Source organism: Arvicola amphibius, chromosome 2 (assembly GCF_903992535.2).
Source record: "Arvicola amphibius chromosome 2, mArvAmp1.2, whole genome shotgun sequence".
In the NCBI taxonomy this organism is placed as follows: Eukaryota; Metazoa; Chordata; class Mammalia; order Rodentia; family Cricetidae; genus Arvicola; species Arvicola amphibius.
In genome coordinates this window covers 92,838,160-92,850,596 of record NC_052048.2, presented here as the reverse complement: position 1 = coordinate 92,850,596, position 12,437 = coordinate 92,838,160, and the positions used below count along the sequence as shown (strand labels likewise).

General features: G+C 43.9%; 1 protein-coding gene across 4 annotated transcripts in view; it reads right to left on the bottom strand.

Annotated features, from left to right (window-relative positions):
* The window catches only part of Smc6 (structural maintenance of chromosomes 6), a 104,028-nt gene that overhangs the window by 58,297 nt on the left and 33,294 nt on the right, over nucleotides 1-12,437 (bottom strand). For 2 of the 4 annotated variants that reach the window (XM_038318703.2, XM_038318706.2), the window contains exon 1: nucleotides 1,671-1,845. The exons of 1 other annotated variant lie outside the window; for it this stretch is intronic. The gene's annotated coding sequence lies outside the window, so the exon portion shown is untranslated. Of the gene's footprint in view, nucleotides 1-1,670; nucleotides 1,846-11,629; nucleotides 11,773-12,437 lie in introns of those variants that run through there. One more of the 4 variants, XM_038318704.2, reaches the window with a different exon arrangement.

The following is a 12,437-nucleotide window of genomic DNA, read 5'->3' as shown; positions in this document are numbered from 1 at the left end:
TATAATGCACATACAGTTACAGTAAACTTTTTAGTTATCTATTATTTCTTGAATAATATAATTTCTTGAAATACTTTGGGGAGGGGGGGTCACTGAAGATTGGATCCAGGGTCTCTACATGTTAAAGTAGCAATCTATCACTGAACGATACTCCTAGACTGCCTACTACATCTTGGTTGGCTGTCCTAACAATTAAATTCAGGCAATTTTTACATAAAATTCTAGTTTTGGCACTTAGTAAAATAAACCTTTGGGGACTAACACTTGCCTTCCGCTAACACTCAACATGGTGTTTTATACCGGCTTCTTGTTGAGCTCAATACTGAACACTTTACACTTCATTAATCTCTCAGGAATCCTCTGATTTGGAACTGAGAAGTAAAGAGGTGGAATTACTCTTCAAAAAGTCTTACTACCTGCCTCGTGTGGATCAAAAACATGTTTTAAGCGATTGCAAGTGGTCTCTACACTTACTACACACTAAGAAAATGATTTCTTATTTTGGACAGTCTTCCATTGCAGGCTGAGCTATCCTGGAACTCACTACATAGCCCAAACATTCCTTTAACTCTGTCTTACCTCAGCTCCTACTAAGAACTGAGATTACAGGCATGAGCCACCAACCCCAGCTCAGAAAACGATTTTTTTCTTTGAGACATGACCTCGTGTAACCCAAACTGGCTTCAAGCTTGCGAGGGAGCTTAGGGTCTTCAGATGCTCCTGCCCCCATCTCCTGGATGTTAGGATTACAGGCCTGCACCACCAGAGAGTTTTGTGTGCTGGTGGGGACAGAACTCGGGGTTCTGTGCTTGCTACGCAAGCAAGCCATCATCAGCACTACGTAGACTTCAACACTCAGAATCAGTTTCACATACTAACTGGCTGAGTCCAAAGGGGAAGTCCTAACAGCTCATCACCCTCATCTCCCCTAAAACCAGCTGCTTGCCACTGAAGATTCTAGTATACATTTTCAACGACTCCAGTCTCCTTCTAAGAGTCAGGAAATACGTACCTTTCTAATTTGGAATAGACAGCTCAGAGCAGCTTGCTTTTAAAATGCAAGCGTGGTCTTCTGTCTACTCATTAACTATAAACTGTAGCAAGTTTTGTCTTCGGGCTTCAAATGCCAATTAGCCGCTCTTTCTAGGAACCAGGAGTCTTACCTCAAGCCCTACTCTCCAGAGTTGCCAATTGGATTTCCCTCCAATTCCACAATGAAGGACAAGAAACGCCACCCAAACCTTTCCAACACGACGATGTACCCTCGACTGGTTATCCGAATGGTGTTCAGGGGAAAGCTAATTTAACGGCAAATTCAGATTTCAGCGGCATTTCCAGCCGTGTCCGCCCCCCACCCCCCATCCCAGGTGCCTGCGCATGGAGTACCCAGCTCCGAAGACGGCCTCAGACCCGGCCCCGACCTCTGCGGCTGCCCGCCAACGCCCGGGCCGCCTGGGGACGCGCGAGGGCTGGCCGGCGCCCACGGCCAAGTTTCCCCGACGCGGAGAGCCGCGTCCCCCGCTGGGAGCGTAAAGGTCCCCGCGGCCAGCACGCAGGCCCGACCCCTCGGCACCCGCAGCCCGCAGCTTCCCAGGAGGGGCCGAGGGCGGCCCGCCGAGGCACGGGGGCTGCGGGACATCGCGCAGAAGAAGCGCGCGCCCTCACTCTACCTCCAACAAGTCGCGGTCGCCCGGGGCAAGGTAGTCAGCGAGGGTGTCACGACGCGAAGGCCAACCCAAATGCGTCCAACCTCGGCCACCACTCGCCCGCCCGCCAAAGCAGGGGTAACCCGCCCCGAAAGCAGGCGGGAGCCCCGCAGCCAGGCGCCCGCCGCGGGACGGTCCGCGCCTGCGCCCCGCCCCTCCCCGCCCCCGGACTCCGCCCGCGCATGCGCGCTCCAGGTCTCTGGCGCCGCTCGAGTTTGCGAGAGGGAAGCGGAAGTGCGCTCTGTGGGCGGGAGGAGGAGGGTGGGGAGGGAGAAGAGGAAGCGGAGAGGCACGCTCCCCACGGCGGCGGCTCCATACCACGGGGGTGGCGGGTGGGAAGATCTCCGGGGCGCCCTGGCAACAGGTCTACGCATGCGTCCGTGGGGTCGACCGCAAGGAGCAAGGGGAAAGCGAAACCGCGAGGGAGGGAGGGAGGGCGAGGGGGGTCTGGGAGGAAGCGGACCGTTTCCCGGAAGGGGCGGGGCTAATGGCCAGGGCGCTGGATTCGAAATTGTGGCCCAACGCTTAGTGCTTGGGAAGGCCGCATTCGTCTTTTCTTTTTTCTTTCTTTTTTTTTTTTTTTTTCTTTTTTGTTTAACCTTCGGTTTGAGGGCAACGGGAACTTGAGGGCGGCGGTAGTTGTTAGACTCCGGGCCAGATTGGTAAATGACAGGAGTGTACCTTCCGCGGCCTCGAAGAGGGGCTGTCTGGGTAAGTCCTTCCCCGAGGACACCCCCACGCCATCTGGGTGACCTTCCCCGACGCCCGCTCGCACCCCGCTCGGCGTTATGGTTGCAGTTGGGAAGCAGTTTTCTGCCAGGGGTGTGTGTGTGTGTGTGTGTGTGTGTGTGTGTGTGTGTCCCTCCTCCCACCCGCCCCACCCTAGGGTGGGCATCGCCTGAAATGAATAGCAAGCAGTTAAAGTGGTTCTTGGGTCTTCTCCATTGACTGCTCGACCCGAGGTTAGCCTTCCATCCTGTCTTTACACAACTTTTTCAATTTGCCGACCTAACCAAGAAACCTCGCTGTGTTTCAGCTTGCCCACCGACGTCGAGGGGGAGGGGGGAATATGGCGTTCACTGTCACCCCAACCTCGGTGTACAACATCAGGTCTCCGGTAATAAAGTAAATTTCTTCGTTCAAAACCACTGTTCATTTCAAAAATAATCATACATTGCGTCCTTTAGAATGGATTAGTGAAAAGTTTGACATAGTCAAAGTAGACTAAAATGTGGGACCGAATCCTCGTGTAACTAATGAGAAACAGACAGCCTCAGGCAGGACTATTATCCTATTAAAATGCTGGGCTTTTTTTTTTTTTTATTCCCTTTACAGCCTCACCCTACCAAGTCATTTAAATCCGGAACCTGATTATTATCGTTAACTCCGGCACCTAGGCACATTCCTAGTAAATACAAATAGGTAAATTAAATATGGGTCTCAAACTTTAAATTCGTGTGAGAGGATAACTGAAAGGAATTTAAAACAGCCCGAGTTGGTGAAGTTATGTGGTAAATCCCACACAACTACAACCCTGCGCAATGGAAGTTTATACTGTTGGTCGGTCTTTCCTTTATGAAAATACAGTTGACTAAATGTGGATTTGGAAATTTAACTATTTCCTGTCTCTTCTTTAAACTTTGACAGAGCAGAAAATCTGCCTTAATAAAATGTGGTTTTGCATAAATCAAGCTATTGACTTCTTTTTATGTTCTTTACATTTGATTCATTAGTGGAATTAGCAAGGGTCTGTTTTTCTCACCTCGTTCAGTTTTATAATTAACCAGTAGAAACTTAATAGCTTTTAAGGAAGCTTTAGGAGCATGAATGGATTTATGGGCACCATATGGCTACTTCAAAGCATCTGTTTTTGTTTTAACTTGAAGAAGATTCTTCAGCTCCTTTTTAATGTAGAAGCTTAGCTTCTATCAAGCCATAATTCGGATGTTCCTGCTACTGATAGGAGCTCGTCATTTGTCTGGTTTAATATGTCTCATTTTCTAGACAGGCTCGCTGTCTCTCTGAGGCTATGAGGTTGATCACTAGTATATCCAAAACCCAAATCTTAGGCGCTTGGACTCCAAATTCAGTGCTCTTTTCACCAAGCGAGACTCACTGAAGCTATTCATGAGTTACGAAACTATTTGGTATATATTTTGACTTTGTTGGCCCCTTTCTTGTTACATAACTAATTCTTTAAAATTAGAAATTTAGGAGACACATCTGTGTTGACTGCATCAGTGGTTATTATAATATAAGAGGTTTGAATAGGGACCCACAAGTTTATATACTTTTGTAGTATTTTAAGTTTTACTTAGTGCTAATCCTTCAGTTATGGAGTATAACAAAATCAAGAAGTGTCGGTATTGTCTTTCATTTCAGGAATACATCTTAAGCATTGTTCCATTTGGTCTCCTTTTGGAGTTTCACAAGCTTTTAGAGTCTTTAAACTATTGCCATGTAATATCACTTTAGAGAAATGATGGTACAGAGAGAGAGAGAGAGAACGCAGTGCATTGTGGCTTAATATAGATTCTGGAGTCACTGCAGTCTTAGAACAAGTTATATGGGCTTTTTAGTATACTATAATGGGTGTTCTTCATAGACAGCATGGATTTTTAGACTTAGATTGTAGAATTGGAGAAAATTCTAAAGTAGTATTTTTAAAGAAAATAGATGTGGTACACACCTTTAATCCCAAATACTCTGGAAGCAAAGGCAAGCAGATTCTGTGAGTTCAAGGCCAGCCTGGTCAGGACAGCTAAAGTCACATAGTGAGACCCTCTTTTAAGAATGTGTGTGTGTGTGTGTGTGTGTGTGTGGTATATATAAACATATTGTAGGTATAATTGTACATATATATGTTACACTTAAAATATATAATTTTGTAATAGCTTAATGTTTATATTTTCTTATAAAATAGCCACCATAAGTGGATGAAAATGATATCTTAATGATTTTTTTTTAAGAAAACATGATTGTTCAGGCTGTTATAGAGAAAAAAAATCATACACAAACAGAAGTAAAAGGAGGTGGGAATCTTATTACAAACTTACAGCTGTATATAGCAGAATTAGTGAAGTGTTAGAAATGGGGGATTAAGAATGCATTTGGGGGCTGTGGCTCAGTGGTAGAGCACATACTTTGTGTGTGAAAGGCCCTGGCTTCAATCCCCATTACCCCCCAGAGAAAGGAGGCTGTTACACAGAGAAACCATGTCTTGAAAATTTAAAAAAATAAATAAATAAATGCATTTTGTAGGTAAAATGTGCCACTCATTTGCCTGTTGGGGACAAAACATAAGCAAGCAAACTTGGGAAACATTAAGATTGAAACAGTTGTAAGGAGAGGTAATGAAATTAAAGAGTTTGATAAAAAAAAAAAAACAAAACAAACAAACAAAAAAAAACAGGCAATTCCTGTACTTGGGCGCTGAGATGAGGGCACAGTTCCAGACCAGTCTACTCAGACAGACCCTGCCTCAAAAACAAACAGAAAAGGTGGGGGTATCATGCATCCAGCAAGAAGCTAGTAAATAGGCTGAGTTAGTCCAGAGAATATAACTAAAGATAGGGGTTAGTGATGTTAGAGGCCAGGCTAGCAAATCAACGTTCTAATTCTTGTGGCTACCTTTGTTCTTTTAATTTTATCCCTTAATGTCATCCTGATCTACACTTTGTGATGTTTTGTTTGTTTACCTAGTGAATGCTTGGTGACTTTATAGGAAGTTGAGAAGCTCTAGTAGAAATCCAGTGTAAGTTTCTAAGGGACAGCAAGGAGGACAGCAATAGGCTATTTTGTTTTGGGGACTTCCTGACCAACAGGGCCTGGCACTAGGATTTTTGTGAGCCCTGTTTTGGTGGGAAACTGTCACCCCAACTGGAATGAATTCAATGTACACATATGTATGTAAATATAGACATATGTAATGTTAAGTAGCCACAAAATGTTTCCTTGTCACTATTTAAGACATCTTTAGTGTTTTTATCCCTTTTTTTTTTTAAAAAAAAAAAATGAGTCTTTTCAGGTATCCAGCGTAAGTCACAAATAAAAGCAAAAATATAGAGAATTTCAACCTCAAATTCTTATCTGACTTTAATGTGTTCTCATGGCTAACACTTTACAAATCTCATTTACCTTCATAATAAAGTGTTAGGAAATATATGTGCCCCTGCTCTTTCAGAATTAACTACAACTTTCCACATGAACTCAATCTATTGCCAGAGTCTTACAAGCAACAGAATTTGTTACAGTAGAGTAAAAATAGCCTACTATTAACTACTTAATACTTTGTGTTTACTCTGTGTGTTTTTCTTTGTAAAGTAATATAATCATGTCTATTTATGCACTCCACAAAAGTGAGTGCACAACATTAGCAGTCGTTGCAGGACTGATCACATTATAAAATCAAGATTCAGGAAACAAAATATATTATACATTAGCCTTTTCAACAATGGTTTTCTTTTGCATCTGTGTGCAATTTGCACTGGGGGCCAGCGTCGACAAAAATACCTTTCTTCAGAGTGGAGACATGGGGATTTAGAAGTATAGTAAAGAATACGAAGACACAAATGAAAATATTAAAATGCAGAAACATATATGATGGTGTCAGGAAGGAATTTTTCAATGAGTACTGAAAATTTGCTCATGTTTAATTTCCAACTGGTTAATATACCCCGGATCCCAAAAGGTAGGAGTAAGAGGAAAAATTGCATTAACATGCCAGCTGAAAATCACAGGCTTCATTCCTCGTGCTTACTCCCTAGACCAAACACTGTAGGCTAACCACTCCCTCGGTGGAATCCCAAGTTATTTCCATAGAGAAAACTGGAACTTAGTTGGATCCTTAGACTTTTAGGTAAGGACCAATTACTTCCCTGTTTCAGGAGCAGAGGTCTGGCCACTAGCCACACCTGTTGACAACAGCCTTGAGGGAGCAGAACTCTCTGATTTATAACTAGGTGGGTTGAGATAGTACAAAACCTTGGATGAACAAGAATCAAGACCCAAACTTTCTGACCTTTGGCCTCTTTGGGTCTCCACAAATTTGATAGAGTAGACTTTCAGAATATAATTTTAGGAGAAAAGATAGTAATTTTTATTCAGAAAGTTTCTGCATATAAGTTATGGCCTTTTGGTTTAATATATTTTTGCTGTATGCTTTGGACTTTTAGACTGAATTAAGGCCACTATTCAGAGGATAATTGGTTTAAATTTATGTACTCAGATTTAATCTTCATTGCAAACAAATACCTTTATCAATTGCCAACAAAGGGAAAGAAAAATGGGTATGTTTAATAAAGAAGAGCCAACAAAATACCCAGACAGTACAATAGAGTTTAAGATGATTTGTTACTAAATTGCCCTGTTACCATATAAGGAAACACTAATTGAAATGACCTGATGCCTGTGAGAAGGAGACACGGAACACGCAACAAACCCACTTAGGAGTTTATTGGGGGTGTACAGGCCTGGGAAGTTAGTGTGCAGAGAGAGCTGAAGATGGCACCTCCAGCTTTTAAGGGCTGTCTTGCGCGTGCACATAGGGGGATGGTGTGGCTGTGTCGTACACAGATGATGGAGCTCATGCATGCACACAAGGCCTCATGCAGCTGCATCATACTTAGATGATGCAACCATACTACACATGGGACACGCAGGGTCCTTGAAGATTCCCAGGGCCATTAGGTACTTCTGCCTGAGGGTTTGTCCACACATGCATGGCCCTAGAAACCAGAAGTGTCAACCATATTGTGTGGCTGAATCATTACATTCCACCCTTTTGTTTATTTTAAAAATTTAGGAGTTTGGGGTCTTGAATGGGTGGGAATGGAGTGTTGTGCGGTCTCTCGTGACTGCTTCCTGCCGATTTTGTGGGCATAGGAGAATTGAGATGCTTGATCACATCCTGGGGTGGCTGATTACTTTTCTGTTTTTTCCTGACTGTGGAACTGGCTGGCTGGCAGCTTGGACCTTGCAAGATGCTAGAAAGGCAGAAAATTATGTCTTGGAAAAAATTTTAGATCCTGGTGATTAAGGGAGGAGAGTCCCAAGATGGAAGATAGAGGGGGCTTTTGAGGGGGGGAGTAGAGGAGGGAATTTCCCAGGGATTCCTGAGACCAGGATAATAAGGAAAGAATTCAATGATACCTACTCTGGGTGAGTCTGGTCCATTTAGATAGGTCCAATTGGCTCCCTGAAGCTTATGAAAAAAAAAAATGTTTGAAAAGAAATAAGTTTTAGACATACGAAAAGCTTATGATTACAATGGTATAGCATTGGAATGGAAGACAGTAGGGAAGAGGGAGGAAAAGAAGGGGAAATTATTAGACCCTTTAGTATTTTACCTGAAGCAAATCTTAAGGCACTTGTTCTTGTTTAGCATCATGGTATTACCGTAACATTCAGGAGACAGGGCTGGACAGATTTAGGAGCACTGACTGCTCTTCCAAAGGTACTGAGTTCAATTCCCAACAACCACATGGTGGCTCACAACTATTTATAATGACACCTGATGCCCTTTTCTGGCCTACAGATGTACATGCAGGCAGAACACTGTACATATAATAAATAATAAAGAAAACATTTTTTAAAAAATATCCAGGGGCTGGAGAGATGGCTCAGAGGTTAAGAGCATTGCCTGCTCTTCCAAAGGTCCTGAGTTCAATTCCCAGCAACCACATGGTGGCTCACAACCATCTCTAATGGGGTCTGGTGCCCTCTTCTGGCGTGCAGGCATACACACAGACAGAATATTGTATACATAATAAATAAATAAATATTTTTTAAAAAAAAATATCCAGGAGAGGGCTGGAGAGATGGCTCAGCGGTTAAGAGCATTGCCTGCTCTTCCAAAGGTCCTGAGTTCAATTCCCAGCAACCACATGGTGGCTCACAACCATCTGAAATGAGATCTGATGCCCTCTTCTGGCCTGCAGGCAGACACACAAGACAGAATATTGTATACATAATAAATAAATGAATGAATAAATAAATAAATAAATAAATACTTAAAAATATCCAGGAGACACTGCTGCACTCAGTGATAAACCTGTTATGTTAAAGTCTGTTGTGCAAGGTTTTGGAGTTTGGGGCTGTGAATGTCTCCAAACTCATTATTGTTTCTTACCGCCTGGGCTTTTGGCAATCCTTGTACCTCCAGATCTATGCTTAATGTTGGTCCCTGTAATAACAGCTGAGTGGTTAACTGGGAATTTAAGAATGACTTTGGAGATATAGAGAAGTTGGTAAAGCAGATAGGAGGAAGACGGAGAGTATATGGAGTTTTTGACACAGGAGAATTGACTACAGTGATGACGCTTTTATATTTCTGGAACTGGAGAAAGAGTGGCTGATCTTGGTGTCCTCTGGAACTTAAGGGAGCAGGGTTGTTTGTGTTACCCTATAGGAAGGATTATCTTGAGCTGGAAGAGTAAAATGTTTAAGGTGAGACAAGTGGATCCAATGAGAGAGTCTCTCAAGCTTGGCAGCTGTGGGGTTTCAAGAATTACCTTAGCCAGGCAGTGGTGGTACACGCCTTTAATCCCAGCACTCGGGAGGGAGAGGCAGGCGAATTTCTATGAGTTCGAGGCCAGCCTGGTCTACAAGAGCTAGTTTCAGGAAAGGCTCCAAAAGCTACAGAAAAACCCGTCTCAAAAAACCAAAAAAGGAAAAAAAAAAGAATTACTTTAAAGGGGCCCTGACATTTAGGGGAAAGAGGTGAGGTGCATTGGTCTGGGGAGAGAATAGTACTTTATCTCCTATTTTATTCAGCGGTGGGCATGAATTAGCACATGGTTGAGGTAATGAGTAGTCAGAAAATCCTATAGTAGAGAGCAAAGATGGGATAACAGTGGAGTAAGCAGGTGATCAGGAAGGGGAGAGGTTTTAGGTGAAACTAGCCACCCATACATGAGTTCAAAGGGTGAGATGGAAAGGGGGCTTTTGGTAGAGTCCTAAGCCTAAGAAGGGCCAGAGGCAAAAGTTTTACCCAGTCTAGGTGAAACTCCTGTTTCATCTTAACAAGAACATCTTTTAAGGAACGGTTAGTTTGTTCTACATTCCCTGAAGACTAAGGATGGTATGGGATATGAAAATGCCAGAGAATGTTAAGAGCCTTAGATAAAGTTTGAGGGCTCTGGGAGGTAAACTCTAGGCCATTATCTCAATAAAGAAAGGTTGGGATTCCAAACCGGGGGATAATTTCTTGGAGAAGAACATTGGAAACTGTCTGAGCCCTCTTGTTAGTGGTGGGAAATGCTTCAATCCACCCAGACACGGTGTCCACCAAAGCAAGGAGATATTTAACTCATCTGACTGTGAGCATATGAGTAAAATCAAGTTGCCAGTCAGTTCCTGGACGGATGGCTCAAAGGTTAGGAGTCCCTGGCCTGGTGAGTGGGAAAAGGGAAGCTATGATATTTGATCTTGGGATCTTGTAATTGGATAATGATGGGGGATGGTGTTTAGCAACAAAAGGTCTCACCAGACCAAGATGAGGTTTAGGGCATGCTCGGCCCAGTGACTAGCTCTACGACATTTGAAGCATAGGGCTGGTGGGTCTTGAGCCCCGGAGGGCAAGGAAGCAGCACAAACAACATGGATAGGGCAGTCAGAGGGGCCGTGGCTAGCACATGACAGTGATGATTGCGGGCTTTGTCATTCCTCTCATGGTACACCTTAAAAGCCACCTCTTAAGACTTCTGCCTGCGGGGTCAAGGGGCCTTTCTCCAAATGTCTAAGTTTAGCTTTAGTGTTAGGGTCGCACTGAGGGGGAAAAATGAGCCATGATTAACTGCCTTCCGTGGTTTTTTGATCTAAGTTAGTATATTGTAACAGGGCTTTAGTGAGGCATTCTAAAAATGCAGAAGGATTTTCCTTTGTATCTTGAATGACCCCTGAGAGCTTATTATAGTTTACTGGCTTAAGGGCAGCCTTACGGAGACCTGCCAGAAGGCAAGTCAAATCCGGTCCTTAGCTAAAATTCCACTTGGGGTGTTGTGGTTCCCACTTGGAGACTGCCTCTGTTCCCTGGGGGTGTGTTGCATGTGTTTGGTGAACCTCCTGTGTATGTAGTCTGGCCTGCTCCCAAGCTCGCCTGTGTTCTTCAGGAAGTAGGTTATTAGATAGGATCATATAGATGTCACGAAAGATGAGATTATAAAACTGGGACTTAGAGGTTAGATAGTAAAAGGCTTGGATATAAGGAAACTCCTTCCATTTGCCTTGCACTGACAGTAGAAAGCTCCCATAGAATATTGGGATCAAAGGTGTTGTTAGGCGGCCACTTTAAATTGTTATCTAAATTGTAAGGAGGCCATTTTTTGAACAAAGATGGACAAGTGTGGGACTCTGTAAGTAGGGCATTAAGGCCTAGGGTTTCAGGGCCTCTAAAAGGCATCCCAGGGGGAGGCTGGATTGATGGTCTTGGATGGCTTGCTAACTACCCATAGCTGAAACCATGAAAACCTGCAAAAAAAAAAAAAAACAAAAACACAAGGCCTATAGGTGGGTTGTAAAATGGTGGCGAGCACGGCAGGGTTTGTAGGAGAGCATCCTCTACCTACAGGCAGGGTATTAAAGCCTGACTGGCTTTAGTCGGGGTGACTAGGAAGCCAGAGAAGCCACAGCAGGGACCATTGATGGCTGGTCACAAAGAAAAGAAAAAAGGGAGAAAGAAAAATCTGAGGAACCCTGGGCCCCTAGTCGTGGAAGGGCTGACCCTAGGTTGTGCAATCATAATTTCAGCTAAGGGAAGCAATCCAGAGATGTCAGTGAAGGGCTCAACTGTAGCCATGAAGGTCATGGCTGGGGGAGGTCCCTCCACCCCCATATATAGGAACACCAGAAGATTGCCACGAGCTCAATGGTCAATTCCTCGGGTTCGGAGAAATGGTTAAGCTGACCAGAATGGGGAAACTCACCAATTTAAGCTGGTGTTGTGTGTAGAAATCGCACTCAAGCAGATGGAACACATGGTTGTTATGGAAAAATACCCGGTTTCGGATCCTGACTCTGGGAGAGGGGCAGGAGAGCATCCCGAGTCTCACAGCACCAATGAAATTACCTGGTGCGAGTGAGAAGGAAACACAGAACACAGAACAAACCCGCTTAGGAGCTTATTGGGGGATGTGTACAGGCCTGGTGAAGGTCAGTGGGCAGAGAGAGAGAGCTGAAGATGGTGTCGCCAGCTTTTAAGGTCTGCCTAGTACATGCACACAGGGGGATGGTGTGGCTAGGCCATATGCAAATGACGGTGCTCACGCATGCATGCATGCAAGGGCTCATGCAGTTATGTCATACGTAGATGATGCAACCATGCTGCATGTGGGTCAGCCAGGGTCCTTTAAGATTCCCGGGGCCATTAGGCACTTCTGCCTGAGGGTTTGTCCACACATGCGTGGCCCTGGAACACGGAAGTGTCAGCCATGTTGTGTGGCTGAATCATTACACTAATTCCTTTGGATGGTAGAACAACAGGTGACTTAAATACGTTGCTTTAAATTTCATTATTCCATAATGAGCTCCTTATATGGCTATACAATTAAAAGCAATACCTTTTATAAAAATATAACTGTTTTTGTCCAGTATTTCCTACTTCATTTCTCCCTCTCTATTTTCCACCAGAGTTTCTATGAACTAACCTTGGATCTGGGGTTGTTTTTGTTTTGTTTCTTTAGTGATTTGCCTGCTTCCATGTTCCTTGCCTAAGCATACTTCAGATAACAGCAG